The sequence below is a fragment of the Pelodiscus sinensis genome, chromosome 30, assembly GCF_052426305.1.
Source record: "Pelodiscus sinensis isolate ZL-2025 chromosome 30, ASM5242630v1, whole genome shotgun sequence".
Taxonomy (NCBI): Eukaryota; Metazoa; Chordata; order Testudines; family Trionychidae; genus Pelodiscus; species Pelodiscus sinensis.
In genome coordinates, this window is record NC_143081.1 from 12,500,934 (window position 1) to 12,519,160 (window position 18,227).

The following is an 18,227-nucleotide window of genomic DNA, read 5'->3' on the forward strand; positions in this document are numbered from 1 at the left end:
TCAGGAGCATCAGGACAGTGGGTGGAAGGGCAACTGAAGTATCGGTGCTTGATAGCTTGGCATCCAAACCAGTCAGGATCCCCCTGATGGACCAGGAGGGACTAGTTGCAACTTGGGAGGTGAAAGGTGATGGAGGTGAAAGAGATCCCGAAATGGTCACATCCTTGATCCTAAGGAGAGGCAGGAGCAGCAGAATACGGCCCTGTGACATAGTGAATACCAGAATACGGCCCTTGCTGGTTGCTATGCTGGGCAGTGGGCTGTGGGCGACCTCTGCTGCCTGTAGCATGGCCCAGCAGGGCAGGGGGTGAGTCATTATACAAAGGGGGCTCCAAACCTGTCTGACCAGCTACCCCCCAGGGAGAGAAAGAAAGGAAGGTGAAATGCCGCCCCTGGCTAGGGGGCAGGGCTGGAAGGTTAGTTTGTCTGGGAAGCAGGGGAGAAGGAGCTAGGGAGGGGGCTGGGATTGTAGGGCCCAGCCACCCCCCCATCTCAAGGGGGGGTACTGAGGCCTCCTAGCCCCAGTTCTTGTAACCAGATTACCTCTCTGCAGTACTGTATCCTGGAGAAGCAATAAACTCCTTCTATTCTACTGGCCGGTGGAGTCTGTTCGTGCCATTACGGGGGTGCAGGAGATGGGAAAAACCCAACGCGCCGTCACAGGCCCGAAGATGTCAACACAGCAGGGACGTCCCCATGCAGAGAAATTGGGAGGGCTGACGGAGTGCTGAAGATCGGGCTGCTTCTCATGAAGCCAATACGGAAGTCTCAACTGATGTGGGGGGTGGGGCTTATCGGCCAGGGTTACCCTCTGTCAGGGCCCATCCCATCTTATTTTCTCTGCACATACAGCATATCACACCTCCCATTGGCCAAGGATCAACCTTCCTAACCCATGAGAGCTGCGATTGCCTGTTCCTTCAGAGGCACATAAGTGATCCATGGGGAGGGAATGGAGGTGAACCCTGGTGCATTGCCACAGATTAATTGCCCACCCCTGGCTTAGCTCTTACAGTGTAGGAGGAGTCCTTGAACAGACTCACAGACAGACAGACGCATGAACCTCTACAATATAGAGCTCCGTGATTGGGGGAGAGATTTATACAAGACGGGCCATGTGAGGTGTCATTGGAAGCGTGAGGATCGGCCCAATAGGATATGTCCTATTTCTGAGCGTGTGTCATCTTTGTGTCTGAGGAGAGGAGTACGGACAATGAATCTGTATTTCAAATACAGGACATGGATCTAACCCACGACCAGCGGCGGAGCGAGAGAGAGCCGATGGGCCGTCAACCAAGACAATGGACCATGCCAGAGCTCAGCCTTCTTAGGAATCATTCAGACAACCTGTGAGTAATGGCAGCTGTCACTCGGCAAATCACACGAGAACATGTGACCAGACCACATGACACTGAATTTCCTTTAGATCCCCACACATCCATTTTAGATCCATTCCTACCCATAGAGATCTCTTTTAGTTTTCTCTAGAGACTCATATCTATTGTAGATCTATCCACGTCAATAGAGATCTATTCTAGTTTCCTCTACATCACCACACATCCATTCTAGATCCATCCCTATCCATAGAGATCTTTTCTAGTTTCCTGTTGATCTCCACACATCCATTCTAGATCCATCCCTATCCATAGAGATCTATTCTAGTTTACTCTAGATACTCATACCTCCATTGTAGATCTATCCGTCAATAGAGATCTATTCTAGTTTCCTCTACATCACCACACATCCATTCTAGATCCATCACATTCCATCGGGATCTTTTCTACTTTCTTCTAGTTGCCCAAACATCCGTCCTAGCCCCATCCCTGTCCAGAGAGATCTATTCTAGTTACCTCAGGATTCTCATGCATCGTTCTAGACTCTTCTCCCCAATCTGGTCAGTGCTGGACCCACCTGAACAGGGCTCCACAGCCATTTGGAATGTGGGCCAGGAGCATCCGAGACTAGCCCCTCTGGGAGATGGGATGGGGAAATGGCTGGACCTGTGATGCTCACTACTATGTGTGTGCAAATCCGCCCCGCTTCCACCCCCAACAGGGAGAGGATTCTGTTATGTTGGGTCCTGCTTTGGGCATGGGGCTGGACTCGGTGACCTTCTAAGGTCTCTTCCTGCCCTAGAGTTCTATCGCTCTATGGAAGGAAATCACATGCAACCCTTTTCTTGGGGCTCTTTGGCTTGACCTGTTGGCCACTGGGCTGTAGAGTGGACGTTCTGTGTGTGAAAGGCCCAGGCTTGGGGGAGGAGGATGGAGTGGCAGACAGGATTCAGGGAACCAGGGAAGAGCCGTAATCACAATAAGGAATAAGACCATCTAGACCCTGCTCCTCAGAGGGGTTTGGGTGCCTAACTCCCTTTGACATCCCAGCCAAAGGCAGATCGCTGAGACTTGCATCAGGAAAGGGGCACTTTCCCAGGTATATGCCCTGCACCCTAATCCCTGAGCCCCTCCCGCATCCTAACGCCCTCCCCGAGCCTCAACCCCCAACCTGGCCCATCCCTCAGCCACCTCCCAGAACTCAAACCCAGACTCTGCACCGCACCGCACTCCTGCCACCAACCTCCCTGGCACTCCAAATATCTTGGCCACAGCCGCACCCCCGGGCTCCTGCTCTCACTGAAGCCCTTGCCCCCTTCTTCACCCAACTCCTGCCTCAGTCCAGACCCCCACATTTTTGGCACCATCCTGGAGTCCAGAGAAGCCAGGAGCCGGTGCCCCCGTCATGGGGTGATCATGTTGTTTTGCACACAGGGGTCTCCAAAATCTACTAGGCCCAGCTCCAGAGGAGAGTCCCCTCTCCATCTCCAAAACCCTCAGAAGATCCATCTCCTTGCAGCACTGCCGGCTGGACAGGTCTGCAGATCTCCGCACTCTCGATCTGCCCTGGCTTTGCCCACAGTGCGGGGCTGGAGGCTGCTGTCACAGAGTGTCTGGCCTGTAGGTTCAGGCCTTGTGCCTCCTGGCCTGCCCCTGAAATCTAGGGGCCAAGGGATCTTGCTGCAGAACAGCCCTGGAGGGTTTCTGACACTGCTGGCTAGGGTGGGGCAGCGTTAGTCACATCCACAGTCAGGACCAGGCTGTGAGCCGCTGTGTTAGCCGCATCCTCAGGCAGACGGATGGGCAGGGACTCTGTTGGCCATGGCGCCAGGCCAGGGACCGGAACAGAGAGGAAACCTCCCCCTAGGTGGGCATGGCCGAGACCTGAGAATTGCCCCAATGGGCATCTCCCCCCATGGCCGATCTCCAGTGGATGTTCCCAGGCAGGAGAGTATGTGGCCCTGTCTCCACCTGGTCCATAAAAGCCTCAGACCGGAGGGAGAGGCTGCATGACATGCCCAGGATAGATCTGACGATGAAGCGCTTGGTGGTGGGGCTGCTCCCCTGGGCCTTCCTCATGCCCCCGGGGGCTGGGCTGGTGAGTGGGGGAAGGGCGCTGGGTGTGTGTGGAGAGGGCCCCATGCAGGGTAGGGGGCTGTGGGTTGAGCGAGGGTCTTCCCCTGACCTGCCTGGGGCCGAGGGGCTATTGGGACCCCTGCAGCCTCTCCTGAGTACCTCTGAGGCTCTCCGTCTATGCGGATGTGGGGCATCAGCCCCCAGGGCTTCTGTGGGACCCCACTGCCAAGCCGTGTGTCCTACTTGGAGACGCCACGAGCTGCTGGTAGGGCGGCTGGGGAGAGATGGAAGGAGCAGATACTGGAGAGGGGCAAGAGCAGGGAGCTAAGAAACTTGGGATCCTTTCCCAACTCAGCCCAGGATCTCTGGGGGGAACTTCAACTTGTCCATGGGGCTCCTATTTCCATGGGTTGCTGATGGAAATCGGGCACCTAAACCCGCTAGGAACACACCCCTGGGGCCTCAGAATCCCCTTTTTAAGAATGAAAATGATTCTGTGTCTGTTTGAACTGGACACTGCTCGGGGAAAGGGTTGTGATCCATGCTGGGACTAGCACAGGAAGAAGTCCCTGACCTGGGTCTAGGTCCCACAATAAAGCCAATCACTGCCATTCCTTAAAGGGGAGATTTTCCAACACTCCCGCCCACCCGCCTGGCGCCTTCTCCCGAGCAGATGCGAGAAGGTTGGTTGTTTTCCGGAGGGACATTCCTACTTTGCATTTGAGCCAGGGAAACACGTATTCAGCTCCCTCCCAAATGCCCCACGTGGGCTGCTCTCGGCTTTTACAGCAGCGTCGCTGTCGTCCTGCAGGGCCCACATCAAGCAATGGGAACGGAGTCGGCAACGCATCCGTGTGCAGCAACAGTCCCTCCCCGTGCAATACAACAGGGAGACGTCAAACAATGACATCATGCTGCTGCAGGTACCGCCCCCATCCCATCCCCCACCCCCAGTGACCTCACACTGCTGCAGGTACTGCCCCCATCCCATCCCCCACCCCCAGTGACCTCACACTGCTGCAGGTACCGCCCCCATCCCATCCCCCGCTCCCAGTGACCTCACACTGCTGCAGGTACCACCCCATCCCTCTGCCCTGGGCCTGGCTGGATTCTCCATCCCCCGACGGATGGAGCTCAAGCAGGGTATTTCTCTCACAACTGCCCTCAAGTTGGAGTCGGGGCTAATTCAGGGCTGGGCCAGGGGTCAGATGGGACAAGCACCGAGTCTCTCAAAGCAATGTGGCTCTGTCATCACAGTGGGGAAGAGTGGGGGGATTCAGGGCATCTGGGGGCAGCTCTGGGAATCTCCCCCCTTTTCCCTGGCCCACACACATCTGGCCTCTACCCACACAAGGATCAGCCACATGGCTGGCCAGCCCTGCCCCAGTTACCAGAGGGGACGTGTACGAGGAGACACCCCAACCAGTTCTGCCAGTACCTGCCCCACAGCCGCTGGATGTGGGGGTGGGTGTATTTCAGCCCTGCGGAGGTTTCGTCCCCACACTCTCCACCAGAACCCGGCCCCAGAAGTCTTGGGTCAGTGCTGGAGACGTTTGGGTCCGATAGCAGCAGATACAGGACAGGAAATGAAATTAACAAGCAGTGGGGTGGAGGGGTTGAGGAGAGCACAGCATCTGGGACTGCCTGCCTGAGCTGCTGCGAGGGGTGGGGCAGCAGTGTGGCCTAGTGGCCACTGCACAGGCCTGACGTTTAAGCCACTTGGATTCTGTTCCTGGATCTCCTGGTGGATGAGCTTTGGCAAGGCATTGTGCCTCAGTTTCCCCATCTGGACCTAATGGTGCTTAAAATGATTTGAGATCTGCTGAAGGGAACAGTGTGGGGCTCTTGGCTGTTTCAGTGGGACTGAGGTGTCTAAACAGCTCTCAGGATCAGGGCCTGAACTATCTCATTTAGCTCAAATTTTTTCCGGCCATCCTTCCCACTGCCCCATGGTCTCCCCACAAGCCTGGCTCATTGACACCATCAGCATCCAGGCTGCAGGCCAATGACGGACAAGACAGTTGAAAGAAGTTTTTATTCAGAAAAAAATGACTTTCATTCTCCCTTTCAAGCACCGTTTGTTTTTTCAAACAAGCATCTATTTTGGACATGTTCCACCCAAGTCTTTCTCTTGTCCCCATCTCTTCCAGCGACACTTTCTGGGTTCCTGTCCTTTGTGGGGTTTGCACCCTCCCATCAGAATCACAATAATAAACAATTAAATAGACATGGGGGTTAGGAGAGGAATACAGAAAAAATAGCCCTTAAAACAAGCCAACGTTGGGTCCGTCTCAAAACGTCTGAAACAAAGTCTTTGAAATTTCACCTTTTTTTTTTTTTTTTTTTTTTAACGCGGCCATTTGAGTACCCAATGTGGATGTGCTGTGAAATCTGACTGTCCATGCTTTGTGATGGCACGTTGGCCTTCTAAGCCACACGGCTGCTTTGCTCGTCTCTGGCTGAGTGAAAGAAAGTTTTTAAGCCAGGTAGGGAGTTTGATGGTGGAAAACCCTTGTAGATGAGATCCCACTTCTTCAGATGACTGGAGTATTAAAAGCCAGATCCAAGAATAAATAAGGGAAGGAGGGGAGGAAAGAATAAGAAAAAAAATTAGTGAATTAGATTGTTCAAGTTACAACAAGCTGAAAAGTTTTTTTTTTTTTTAAGGTTTTCCAGTTACAGACTAACACGGCTCCCCCTCTGAAGCCTCAATACATCTGAAGAAGTGGGCTGTGCCCACAAATCCGCATGATCCCATTGACATGTTTTGTTCATGTCTAAGATGCGACGAGAATATTTGTTACTTTTTAAAAGTGTCTCCAGTTACAGACCAATGTGGCTCCCTCTCTGAACCTTTTATAGAAGTGTGGGAATTCTATCAACTCGGGAGAAAAAAAATCACCGATTATTGGTCTTGGGCCATGGGCATTTGCATTGGACAGTCACAGCACAGACAGAGAGGACGGAAGGAAGGGAAATGCAGAGTCAAACAGCCAGGCAAACACAATTGTGGCATCAGAGGTAGCTTTTGGGGCACAAAGTCGCGGCTGGGCTTGGGACAGCTAACGGGGGACGACTCAGTTGCTGTTTGAGTCCCGCTGTGTTCAGGGAATTCTTCCGATATTCCTCACCAATAAACCAGATTGCATCAAAGTAAATACCAAAAATGATTGACAGTTTCTGCTCCCAGCCGGGCCATCGGTAGGACCCAAATATTGACCAGCCGTTTGGGGTGACAATACAACAGAACAAATTTTCTAATATCAAAAGGCGTTTCTAGTCCCAAAAGTGTTTCATGACGACCCATTCGTGACATTTCTCTAACGCTATTATAAATATTCTAACGTAAACTCCCTCAGGGTTCCCCACAGGTATGGAAGCCCATCTGGGCAATTGGGCCCTTGAACGGGGACTGTCTCCTTCAAGTCAACTTCTCCAAAGTTGCATTGATCCAAGGGATGAATTTGGAGATCCTTGTGTAGATGCTGGGGGGGTGCCCGTCCGGATCTCCATTGGAGACGATGCCCTGCACCACGCCGTCACACACTAGGGGCCCGCCGGAATCGCCCTGCCAAGAAGAATAACATCGGTGATCAGCAAGGTAGGTTGACGTTGGACATGAGGAAAAACTTCCTACCTGCCCGGGTGGTTAAACACTGGAACAAATTGCCTAGTGGGGTTGTGGAATCTCTACCCCTGAAGATATTTAAGACCAAGTTGAATAGACACTTGTCAGGGATAATCTAATGGTGCTTGGTCCTGGGGAGTTGTGGCTCCTCCTCTCTCCTTCCAGAACAGACGGGCAGTTTGCAGACACACACAACCTTGGATCTGAAAGCAAGCCAAAGGTGCTATCAACTTAGCCTTGAACAAAGACGCAGTGAAGTTTCTGGGCTTGGATTTTTTCCTTGGAAGGCAAATTTAACTCTTGGGGTGCAGCTTTTACAAATGTGCAATGTATCCATTTTATTCTTTTATGCAGTTAACCACTTAAGTTTCAGTAGAAGTTCTTATTTCTCTTTAGTAGGTTTAACAGTCTGTAGCCAAATGTTTAAATTACATTGTGTGTGTGTGTGTGTGTGTGTGTGTGTGTGTGTGTGTGTGTGTGTGTGTGTGTGCGCGCGTGCGCGCGGGGTTTGCCTAGATGATTAAAAGAGGCTGCAAGAAACAAGGAGTCATTTGAAATCATGTTTTCCTCCTTACACATTACAATATTGCATAATTGCTTTTCTTTAGAATTTGGAGGAACACTTCCCGTAAACTGGTAAACTTATTCTAAACTTGGTGTTTTGCTTTGGGTTGGGCAAGTGTGTTACAGGAGCCCGTGTTTTCCAAGGGAAGAGCTAATTCCTTTCAGTTACTTTCCGTGTTTCCTCTCTCTCTGTGTACGCGTCATAAAGAGGGGAAGAGGAGTGATGTTGTCGAATTCCCTCCCCTAAGCTTGGTTGATACGGGTGTGCCAACTGAGAAATCCTTTTTTTTTTTTTTCTTTTTCTTCGCCCACTTCTTGTGCTTTGTTTTGGCACAGAGGTGCTGTAGCTGCTTGTAAGTTACATTTCTCGCGGCAGGGCGGATTTTTGAGTCTGCCGGGTTTAGAGTGTCAGACCTTAGCAGCTCGTGAAATAAGGGGAGTCGTCACTCCCTCACATATCCGCTGAGTTGCGAGGTTCAGCTGACCCCCCCCCCATTTGCATTCAGAACTCCCTCGTGGGAGAGCCCTGGTGCAGCTGGGATCAGCTCAAGTCTCAGAGCTATGCAGCAGCATTCATACGTCACTCATTACATTCATACTCCTTTTCCACACACACTTTTTTTCTACAGTTTCCACATTTAGGCTATGACTGCAGGCTTCTTTCGAAAGAGCGCGTCTAGACTACAATGCGCGGATCGAAAGATCGATCCGCTATTTCGAAAGAGCGTCCAGACTGCTGGACGCTCTTTCGAAATTGAAAGCCACCCGGAACTGCTTCTGCCAGGGCATGGGGGCAGCATTTCCTTCCGGGTGCTGCCTGCCTGCCCTTTGCAGAGACGCGTGGTTCAAGGGACGCCCCTGAACACCCGTTGCTCTGCTCCTGCAGCTGCCTTTGCTGTCCCTCGAGGAATTTTGCAAGGCATTGCAGTGCTGCTTTGGAGTGCTCAGCTTCCTGGGGCACCCCAGCAGCTTTTTTCTTTTGAGGTTTTTCTGCTTGCAGACCCTTTTTTTTGGCATGGAGCCAGAGCTGCCCCTGGGCAGGCGATGGCCCCACACCACCATACTGCAGCTGTTGCTGCATCTGCATGACACTGTCATGAGGCTCCTTCCCGAGCTGCTCCCAGACCAGAGGGACGAGGGGTTCCTCCGTCAGGCAGCCGCACTGCCCTTGCCTCCGAACTTTTTTGTGGACAGGCGTGTTTGGAGGTTTGACACCAGCTCTGACTGGTGGGACCGGCTCGTGATGGAGATCTGGGATGACCAAGACTGGCTACGGAACTTCTGGATGAGAGAGACCACTTTCCAGGAGCTGTGTACCTGGCTCGCCCCTGCTCTGCAACGGCAAGACACCCACCTGCGGCCCGCCATCCCCCTGGAAAAGAGGGTCGCCATTGCCCTCTGGAAGCTGGCAACCCCCAACAGCTACCGCTCCGTGGGACACCAATTTGGCGTGGGGAGATCTACTGTCGGGGCCGTCTTGATGGAGGTAAGTCATTGTCTGGGGACAGTCACAGTTTGGGGTGGGGGGAAGGGAGACTGTCAGGAAGGGCCAAGTGGAGTGGGAGTGGGAGGGAGCTCCTCCACTCACCCTGAATTGTGGGGGGGGGGTTCTGAGGAGGGGATTCCCGGGGTGGTTGAGAGGGAAGGTGGGCGGTGGGTTCTCCTCCTAAGAGATAAGGCACCCCTTCTAACATTTTGTTGTCTGTCTCGTTCTGCAGGTGGTGAGGGCCATCAATTCGGAGCTGCTCAACAGGCTCATCTGTCTACCGGATCTGGACAGCGTCATGGCCGGCTTTGCTGCCCTCGGCTTCCCCAATTGCGGAGGAGCGCTCAATGGGACACACATTGCCATCCGTGCACCGCCCCATCGAGCAGCCCAATTCATCAATCGAAAGGGTTACTTTTCTATGGTCCTCCAGGCTCTGGTCGACCATCGTGGACAGTTTTCTGACATTTGTGTTGGGTGGTCAGGGCGGGCACACGATGCCCGCATCTTCAAAAACTCGTACCTCTACCGGAGGCTTCAGGCAGGAACATTTTTTCCCCCGTCGCCAGTTTGCGGTTGGGGATGTGCGCATGCCGGTGTGCATAGTGGCTGATGCCGCCTATCCCCTGATGCCGTGGCTGATGAAGCCCTACACCGGCCAGCTGGATGCGAGCAAGGAGCAGTTTAATGCTCACCTGTCACGTTGCTGAATTGGAGGGAAGCAGCCAGATCGCTGCTGCACCCCTAGGTGGGGGTGTTGGCCCCAGAAATTGGTATGAAAGGGAGCCATGTGGGGTATTGAATGGGAGATTATTGTTTGTTAATCTTATGTACACTATTTATGTGAGTATATAATGTCTGTGTGTGTAGGTAGGAATCTGTAATCTGTGTGGAAGCTGAATATTTCTCTGAATGTGGTTAAGCATGGCTATGGACAGGCTGAGTAGCAAAGCCCTGTGGAACAATGACTCTCAATAGGCTATGGACACACCCAAAGAATGGGATTTGTCACCTGAGGGCAGCCAGCAGGAAACATAGAGTTTGGCCTCTGACCAGGTGACTTGCTGCATACAAGAAGAGGCCAGGAAGGGAATAAAAGGGGCCATGTGGTCGAGGCCATTTTGTTCTCAGCTCAGCACTTCATCCCAGAGGCAGCACTGCAGGGACTGAAGAGCCCGGAAGACCTGTGAACCCATCCTGATCGTAGGATGTGCAATAAGAACTTTTAAACCAGCAGCTGCAACATCTCTGCTAGAGCCTGCATCGAGGACTGGGAGATTCGGTGCATGTAATGTACTGTACTTTAATAACCTTACTCTCAGGCTTTTCTTTCTTGTAATAATAAACCTTTAGATATAGATTCTAAAGGATTGGCCCAGCGTGATTTGTGGTAAGGTCCAGAGGGTAAATTGACCAGGGATCTGTGGCTGGTTTCTTGGAACCGGACAGGACTTGTTCGGGGTAGGTGGGATTGGGTGCTAGGACCCCCCACCGGTGTATGAGGCCCGGGGCCATCTGGGGCACGGATATTGCTGGGGCGTCGGAGGGGTTTTGCTCGGGAGGCTTCAGGCAGGCAGCTGAAGCGCTCTGTGAGACTGGTTTGTGGCCTGTGTGGAGAGGTCGCCAGTCGGGGGCTGTAAGGAACCCCGGATTTGAGCAATTCGCCCTGAGCGGATGCCCGCAGCTGTGCCCAGACACGGCCCGGTCCGTCACATCACCTTAACTGGGCTCGCAACCAGGTGGAATGTGCGTTGGGCTATTTAAAGGGCAGATTCCGGTGCTTGCTCACACGCCTGGACATGGGGGAGACCAACATCCCCGAGGTGGTGGCCGCGTGTTGCGTCCTCCATAACCTCGTGGAGAGGAAAGGAGAGGCCTTCCTACCAGGGTGGGGGAGAGCTGCTGATGCCCAGGAGAGGCTCTTTGCCCAGCCCCGGACAGCTGCCATCCGCCAGGCTCACCGGTCTGCTGTTGGCATCCGGGAGGCCCTCCGGGAGCAATTCTCCAGTGGAGGCCACTGAGACTGAGTGCACTGAGGGGCTTCTGCCTGGGGACTGGGCCCTGGCCCAATAGAAGCTTCCCTCCACAACCCATCTCCTGACCCAGTTTGGACACATCAGTTACACGAGGGTGTGTTTCAAAATAAAATGTTCTGTTTACTTATTTATAATTTTGTACATATTATCAAACAATGTTGCAAACAACAAAAAAAATTTCATTTTTGTTGTTGCCAAACTATATACAATAAAGAAACATTTCATTGAACCCTTTGTTTGTGCTTTAACTGGGGTGATGGGGGTGCTTGAAACCTGGAGGGGGGAAGGGGACTGGAAACCTGGAGGGGGGAAGGGGATCAGGTTGAACGAGGCTTGGCAGATTTCCCTTTCCTGCCTGGGCCTCGTGTTTGGGGTGCTCCCCGGGTGCGGGATCGGGTGGTGCACCTGTCGGTTGGCTGGCTGCTGGGGTGCTCTTGGGACGTGGAAGCCTGGGGGAGAGGAGGGCCAGGGGGAGAGAGGGGCTGGGGAGCTGGGGGGGCTGGGGGAGAGGGAGGTCCAAGGGGGGAAAGGGCTGCTGTTGTGGAAGGGGGGTTTGGTGGGGTGGGGTCATGGGGTGCTGGAGGAGCAGGACCAGGCACAGCAGCAGGCAAGCCGCTGACCTCCCTGAGAGTGCTGTACAGGACCGTGCGCTGCAGGACCATGAGCCGGTCACGCCAGCGCTCCTCTGCCTCCGCCCTCTGTCGCAGGATGGAGTTCTGCTCCTGCACGGCCTCGACGTGCTGTCTGAGGATGTCGGCATAGACACGCCTGTGTCTGCGGCTCCCATGTCCCCGAGATGGAGATGGAGATGGAGATGGAGGTGGGGCTGGGGTGCTGCGGCCCTCTTCCACGGCTGGTCCGGCTGTGGAGGAAAAGAAGAAGACACAATCAGTCCTACAAAGTGGACTCTGTAGCACTTACAATACTAACAGGATAGTTTATTAGGGGATGAGCTTTCCAGGGCCAGACCCACTTCCTCAGATCAGAGTAACACGGCTACATTTCTATCACAATCAGTCATGTGTGCAACAGCTGTCCAAAAGGGCATGCCCTCTCCCTTGAGACAAGGGAAGCAGACATTCTGAGGGTCACTGTGTGTGTGTGTGTGTGTGTGTGTGTGTGTGTGTGTGTGTGTGTGTGTGTGTGTGTGTGTGTGTGTGTGTGTGTGTGTGTGTGTGTGTGTGAGAGAGAGAGAGAGAGACACACACACACACACACACACACACACCTGGGCATCAGCCTGAGCATGACAGGTTTCCCTTGTGCATCACCCACTGTGAACCACCTACCTCCCCCCGCCCCCCCCCCGGGTGTGACACAAACTCACTGTACTCACCTGCTGCTTCCTCTCCTGCGCCAGATGACGCCTGGGAGGCCTCAGAGGTCTGGGTGACTGGCTCCAGGGTGAGGGTCGCCGTCTCCTCGCAGTCCTCCTCCTCCTCCTCCTCTGGGCCCATGTCCCCGTCTCCAGACTGCTGTAGCTCCCGCTCTGGAGCGTCCACCACCGGGTCTGCCAATCCAGACTGGACGAACCGCCGTGGTGTGCGTGCTTCTGCACTGCCACCCAGGATCTGGTCCAGCTCTGGGTAGTAGGGGCAGTAGTGGGGGGCTGCCCCAGACTGGGAGCTCTCCTCCCTGGCTTTGGCGTAGCCCTGCCGCAGCTCCTTCACTTTGGAGCGCACCTGGTCCTGGGTGCGGGGGTAGTGGCCCTTCTGGGCCAGGGCTTCAGCCATGCGGCCATAAATTTCGGCATTTCGCCGCCTGTAAGGCCTCCTCCTCTCCCCACAGCTCCAGCAGGCTCTTGATCTCTGCGCCGGACCAGGATGGTGCTCGGCGCTTGGAGCCCTTGGCTGGGTCCCCAGAAGGCTCGGAGGAAGGGCCAGGACGCTCTTGGGGCTGGGACATGCTGCAGCAAGGTCGCCGTGTGCTCTGGCTCCTTGTCTGCAACAAGTGGCTGTGAGGGTGCCTGTCCCTTTAAGGAATGGCTGCAGCCAGGAACCACAGACGTGCAACCCATGCCCCAGATTGTCCACCAGGGCTTGTTCCTGGAGGCCAATAATTTCGAAAGAAAGGGCTCCCCCCGTCCAGACTCACGTTCTTTCGACGGATCTCCCTCGAAAAAGGCGTTCTTCCTCGTAAAATGAGGTGTACAGCCGTCGAAAGAAAAGCCGCGTTCTTTCGATTTACTTTCGAAAGAACGCAGCTTGAGTCTGGACGCAGGGGAAGTTCTTTCGAAAAAAGGCTACTTTTTTCGAAAGAACCCCTGAGTCTGGACACGGCCCTAGGGGGGTTAGGCTCACCTGGACCAGCTTCGCTCACGGTTTCCTGCTGGGGTGAGCTCTCCCCGCCATGGAGACCGAAGTTGGATATTTAGCCCCAGAACAAGAGGGGCTCCTGTTTGCAGCGAGCACCAGTCGGGAGCAGTTTCAGAGCAGGGTGGGGATTTCAGTTCCCGTCCTCTGTGCTCCTTCGCCTCTCGGCCCAGCCTGCCCCAGGTGGGAGCTGAGAGCAGCTGTCTGTGTTGTAGGAACTGCAGAGACACCCAGCAACTCCAGAGAGAGGCTGGAGAGGCAGGGGAAGAGCAGCAGAACAAGCCAGAGATGGGGTGTTACTTGCAGGTCCATAGGTAGGCAGTGACTGAAGCCTCCGGGCATGAAATGCATCCCAGGCCGGGAACCACCCTGCCAGGTCCAGCACAGTGAGTGTGTCACTTCCCTTACAGCTGAGGGGTTCAGGGAGTGGGGAAATTTAACCCTCGAGTTGCCATGGGAACCCTTCAAGACTTTTCTCTTCATTTGATAGAATCCTAGAATCCCAGGGCTGACAGAGACCTCAGGAGTCACCACGTCCAGCCCCCGGCCCAAGGCAGGACCAACCCAACTCAGTCATCCCAGCCAGGGCTTGGTCAAGCCGGGACTTAAACACCCCCAGGGCTGGAGATTCCACCCCCTCAATATGCAGCCCATCCCAGCGCTTCCCCTCCTGCCTAGGGAAAGAGTTTTTCCTAATCTCCAATCTAGACCTCCCCCACTGCTACTTGAGACCATTGATCCTCGTTCTGCCACCTGCCTCCACTGAGAACAGCCTCTCCCCATCCCGTTTGGAACCCCCCTTCAGGAAGTTGAAGGCTGCTATCAAATCCCCCCTCACTCTGCTCCTCTGCAGACTAAACAAACCCCAATCCCTCAGCCTCTCCTCGTAGGTCATGTGCTCCTGCCCCTAATCACATTTGTTGCCCTCCATTGGACCCTCTCCAATGCGTCCACATCCTTTTTGTAGTGGGGGGCCGAGAACTGGACACAATACTCCAGATGTGGCCTCCTCAGTGCTGAATAAAGGGGAATAGTCACTTCTCTAGATCTGCTGGAAATGCTTCTCCTAATGCAACCTAATATGCCCTTAGCCTGCTTGGCTACAAGAGTGCCCTGTTGACTCATCTCCAGCTTCTCGTCCGCTGTAATCCCCAGGGCTTTCTCTGCCAAACTGCCACTTAGCCAGTTCAAAACCTGAGCTGGTATCCTAAAATAGCTACCCTGCGTCTTCACAAGCCGCCTGTTATTTCAAAATAACGGGTGCACTATTTTGGCATCTCTGCAATCCTTGTTCCATGAAGATTAAGGGATGTCTTGGACTTGGCCATTATTTTGAAACATGTCGCTGGATGGACATGCCAAATTTTGAAATACGCTGTTTCGAAATGCAAATTGTGTATCTTATTGTGAGTGAAGGGCTCTGTCTAGACGCATCCGAAGACGTCACAGGACCACCTGTTGTTTCTGAAGTTTCAGACGGTTCCCCCTCTGAAACTTGTATTTCGAGAATGACATGTGTCCCTGGAGATTTTCTTTCGCTAGAAACCAAGAATTGTTTTGAACTAATTTGTACGCCATTCCCCAGATTGGAAAGTTGCCATGAAGCCAGAGCAGAGACATTAATCATGTCTAATAGGACTAGAGTTGAACCCCATTGCAGCCATGTTCAATGCTGTTTTAAAGGGTCACCCGTTGAATGTTAAATCTGAGTAAGTAGCAAAGTGGGCAGACTGCACCCTCGGTGTTACATGTCCTGGGGCCTTAACTGGAGAAGAGGGAATGGAAGCCCCCGGGCACAAACTTTATCTGTTCACTCTGCCATGGACACAGAGCAGCCTAGGGAAATATGGTCACCCAGTTATCAGCCCCTCGGTGCCCGGAGCTGCATGTGGGATCTTGTCTCCTCACTTCATTCGTAAGCCACATGTCCCTGCGGCGTTACAGAGGGAGCCGCCATGCCAGCTCCTGAGTGAGTCTAGGTCAGATTTCTGCAGAAAGCAGAGACCAGTCACTGCCGGCCTTTTTAAGTTCAGCTGTTGGTAGCCAGAGGGGGTCTGTCTTGGCAAGAGCTGTTGTGTTGGGATTGCATTTTGCTCCATCCTACATACGGCATTTTATTCAGCCCCATTCTGCGTCCGAACTTCAGATGGTGCAAACAGATGCAGCTCCATGGCTTGCACAGGAACCAGGCAAATTAACACCCATGTGGTAACTCACTGAACCTAGTAGGTCTACACTACAAAGTTAATTCAAAATAACAGCCATTATTTCAAATTAAATGTAATAACTTCTACACAGCCAAACTGCTATTTCAAAATAAATTTCGAAATAGTGGAGCCCTTATTTCGAATTTCATAAACCTCATTCTACGAGGAGTAACCCCAATAGCTATTTCGAATGAAGTGCTGTGTAGACACTTAATTCGAAAAAGGGGGCCTCCAGCCCTTCCCAGGGAGCCCTGGTGGCCACTCTGGGCACAACCAGGAAAACTTACTCTCCTCTCCCCCAGCCCTGGAGACATTAAAGGGGTAGACCCTGGGCACAGTGCCTGTGCCAGCTCCAAGCCTGCCAGCCCAGAGCCAGCAGAACCAGTGGCCCTAAAACATGAGCCAGCAAGCCACTGGCAGCCAGCCCTCCACCGCTCCCCAGGAGCAGTCTGCCAGCTCCCAGGAGCCTGACAGGAGCTGGAGAAGGTGGGCACCTTCCTGGTCCCGGGTGGAGATCATGGACCTTATTCAGGTTACGGGGGGATGCCCCCAATGTCCATGATCTCAGCCCTAGATGGAGGAATGCAGCCGTCTATGGCAGGATAGCTGCCAGCCTGGCCACCAAAGGCCACATGCGAACCCAGGAGCAGGTTTGCATGAAATTCAGGTTGGTCCATTGAGACCCCCAAACCTGAGCCTTGAGCTTCCCCTTCTTCCCCTGGCTTCCCCCTTCCAGCTCCCTCCTCCCAAGTTTCCCCCTCCCGTCTCCCACCCTCTCTCTTCCCCTCTCCCACCTCCTTTTCCCAGTCTCCCCAGAGGTCCATCTCCCAGTGTTGTACAATGAACCCAGGGTATGTCTACACTACAAAGTTAGTTCGAACTAACAGACGTTAGTTCGAACTAACTTTCATAGGCGCTACACTAGCGCTCCGTTAGTTCGAACTTAATTCAAACTAGCAGAGCGCTTAGTTCGAACTAGATAATCCTCATTCCACGAGGATTAAGCCTAGTTCGAACTAGCTAGTTCGAATTAAGGGGTGTGTAGCCCCTTAATTCAAACTAGTGGGAGGCTAGCCCTCCCCAGCTTTCCCTGGTGGCCACTCTGACCAACACCAGGGAAACTCTATGCCCTGCTCCCGGCCCCGGACACCTTAAAGGGGCACGGGCTGGCTACGGTGCCCATGCCAGGTGCAAGCCTGCCAGCACCCAGCCAGCAGACCCTGCACCTGGCATGGATTGAGCCACCCACCCGATGCCCCCAGCCCTCCCCCTATTCCCGGGACCAGGCTGGCGGCTCCCGGAAGCTTGCCCAGGACCGCAAGAGGCGGGCACCCGCCTGGGCTAGTGCGGACATCGTGGACCTCGTCTACGACCTCCGCACTAGGCACAGGAAAGTGGCCGGCTAGGGCAGGAGAGCTGCCAGCCTGGCCACCCAGGAGCAGGTGTGCAAGAGAATCAAAGGGGTCCAGTGAGACCCCCGACACTGAGCCCTGAGCTTACAATAGCCATCCTGGGTTAAACCAAAGGTCCATCTAGCCCAGTAGCCTGTCTGCAGACAGTGGCCAACACTAGGGACCCTGGAGGGGATGGACCGAAGACAGTGACCAAGCCATTTGTCTCGTGCCATCCCTCTCCAGCCTTCCACAAACCTTGGGCAGGGACACCACTCCTACCCCCTGGCTAATACCACTCCAGGGACCCAGCCTGCATGACTTGATTTCACTTCCCTTTAAACTCTGTTCTAGTTCTAGCCTTCACAGCCTCCTGCAGCAAGGAGTTCCACAGGTTGACTCTTTGCTTTGTGAAGAAGAACTTTCTGTTACTAGTTTGAAGCCTGCTACCCATTCCTTTCCTTTGGTGTCCTCTAGTCCTTCTTTATGGGAACTAATGAAGAACTTTTCTTGATGCACCCTCTCCACCCAACTCCTGCTTTTAGAGACCTCTATCCTGTCCCCCCTCCGTCTCCTCTTTTCTAAGCTGAGAAGTCCCAGTCTCTTTAGCCTCTCTTCATATGGGACCTGTTCCCAACCCCTGATCATTTTAGTTGCCCTCCCGTCTCCCACCCTCTCTCTTCCCCTCTCCCACCTCCTTTTCCCAGTCTCCCCCAGTTTTGTTCAATAAAGACAGATTCCATTTTGTAAGACACGTTATCTTTATTTTGTACATCAAGTGCCCTAGACGGCCACTTTCCTGTGTCTAGTGTGGAGGTCATGGATGAGGTCCACGATGTCTGCACTAGACCAGGCGGGCGCCCGTCTCTTGTCTTCTACATTTCCCAGTAGAGTGATTTCACTGATCACATAGAAGACAATTGTACAATACAGACCTCCTGTAGATTCACCCTGTATTTCAGGGCAGGGGGGTGGAGGAGACAGGGCTGAGTGAAGGGGTGTGGGGTTCCCAGGGCAGTCGGTGGTAGGTGTAGGAATCAGGGCAGGGGGTTGGCAGGTGGAGAAGAAAGAAAGAAAAAGAAAGAAAGAAAGACGTATCTTTCACTCAGCAGAAGTTGAAAATCAGACCCCAAATCTCTCAGCACCCGGCTCTCCTCAAAGCTCTGTCTGCAGGGGAGTGGATCCGTGTTTAG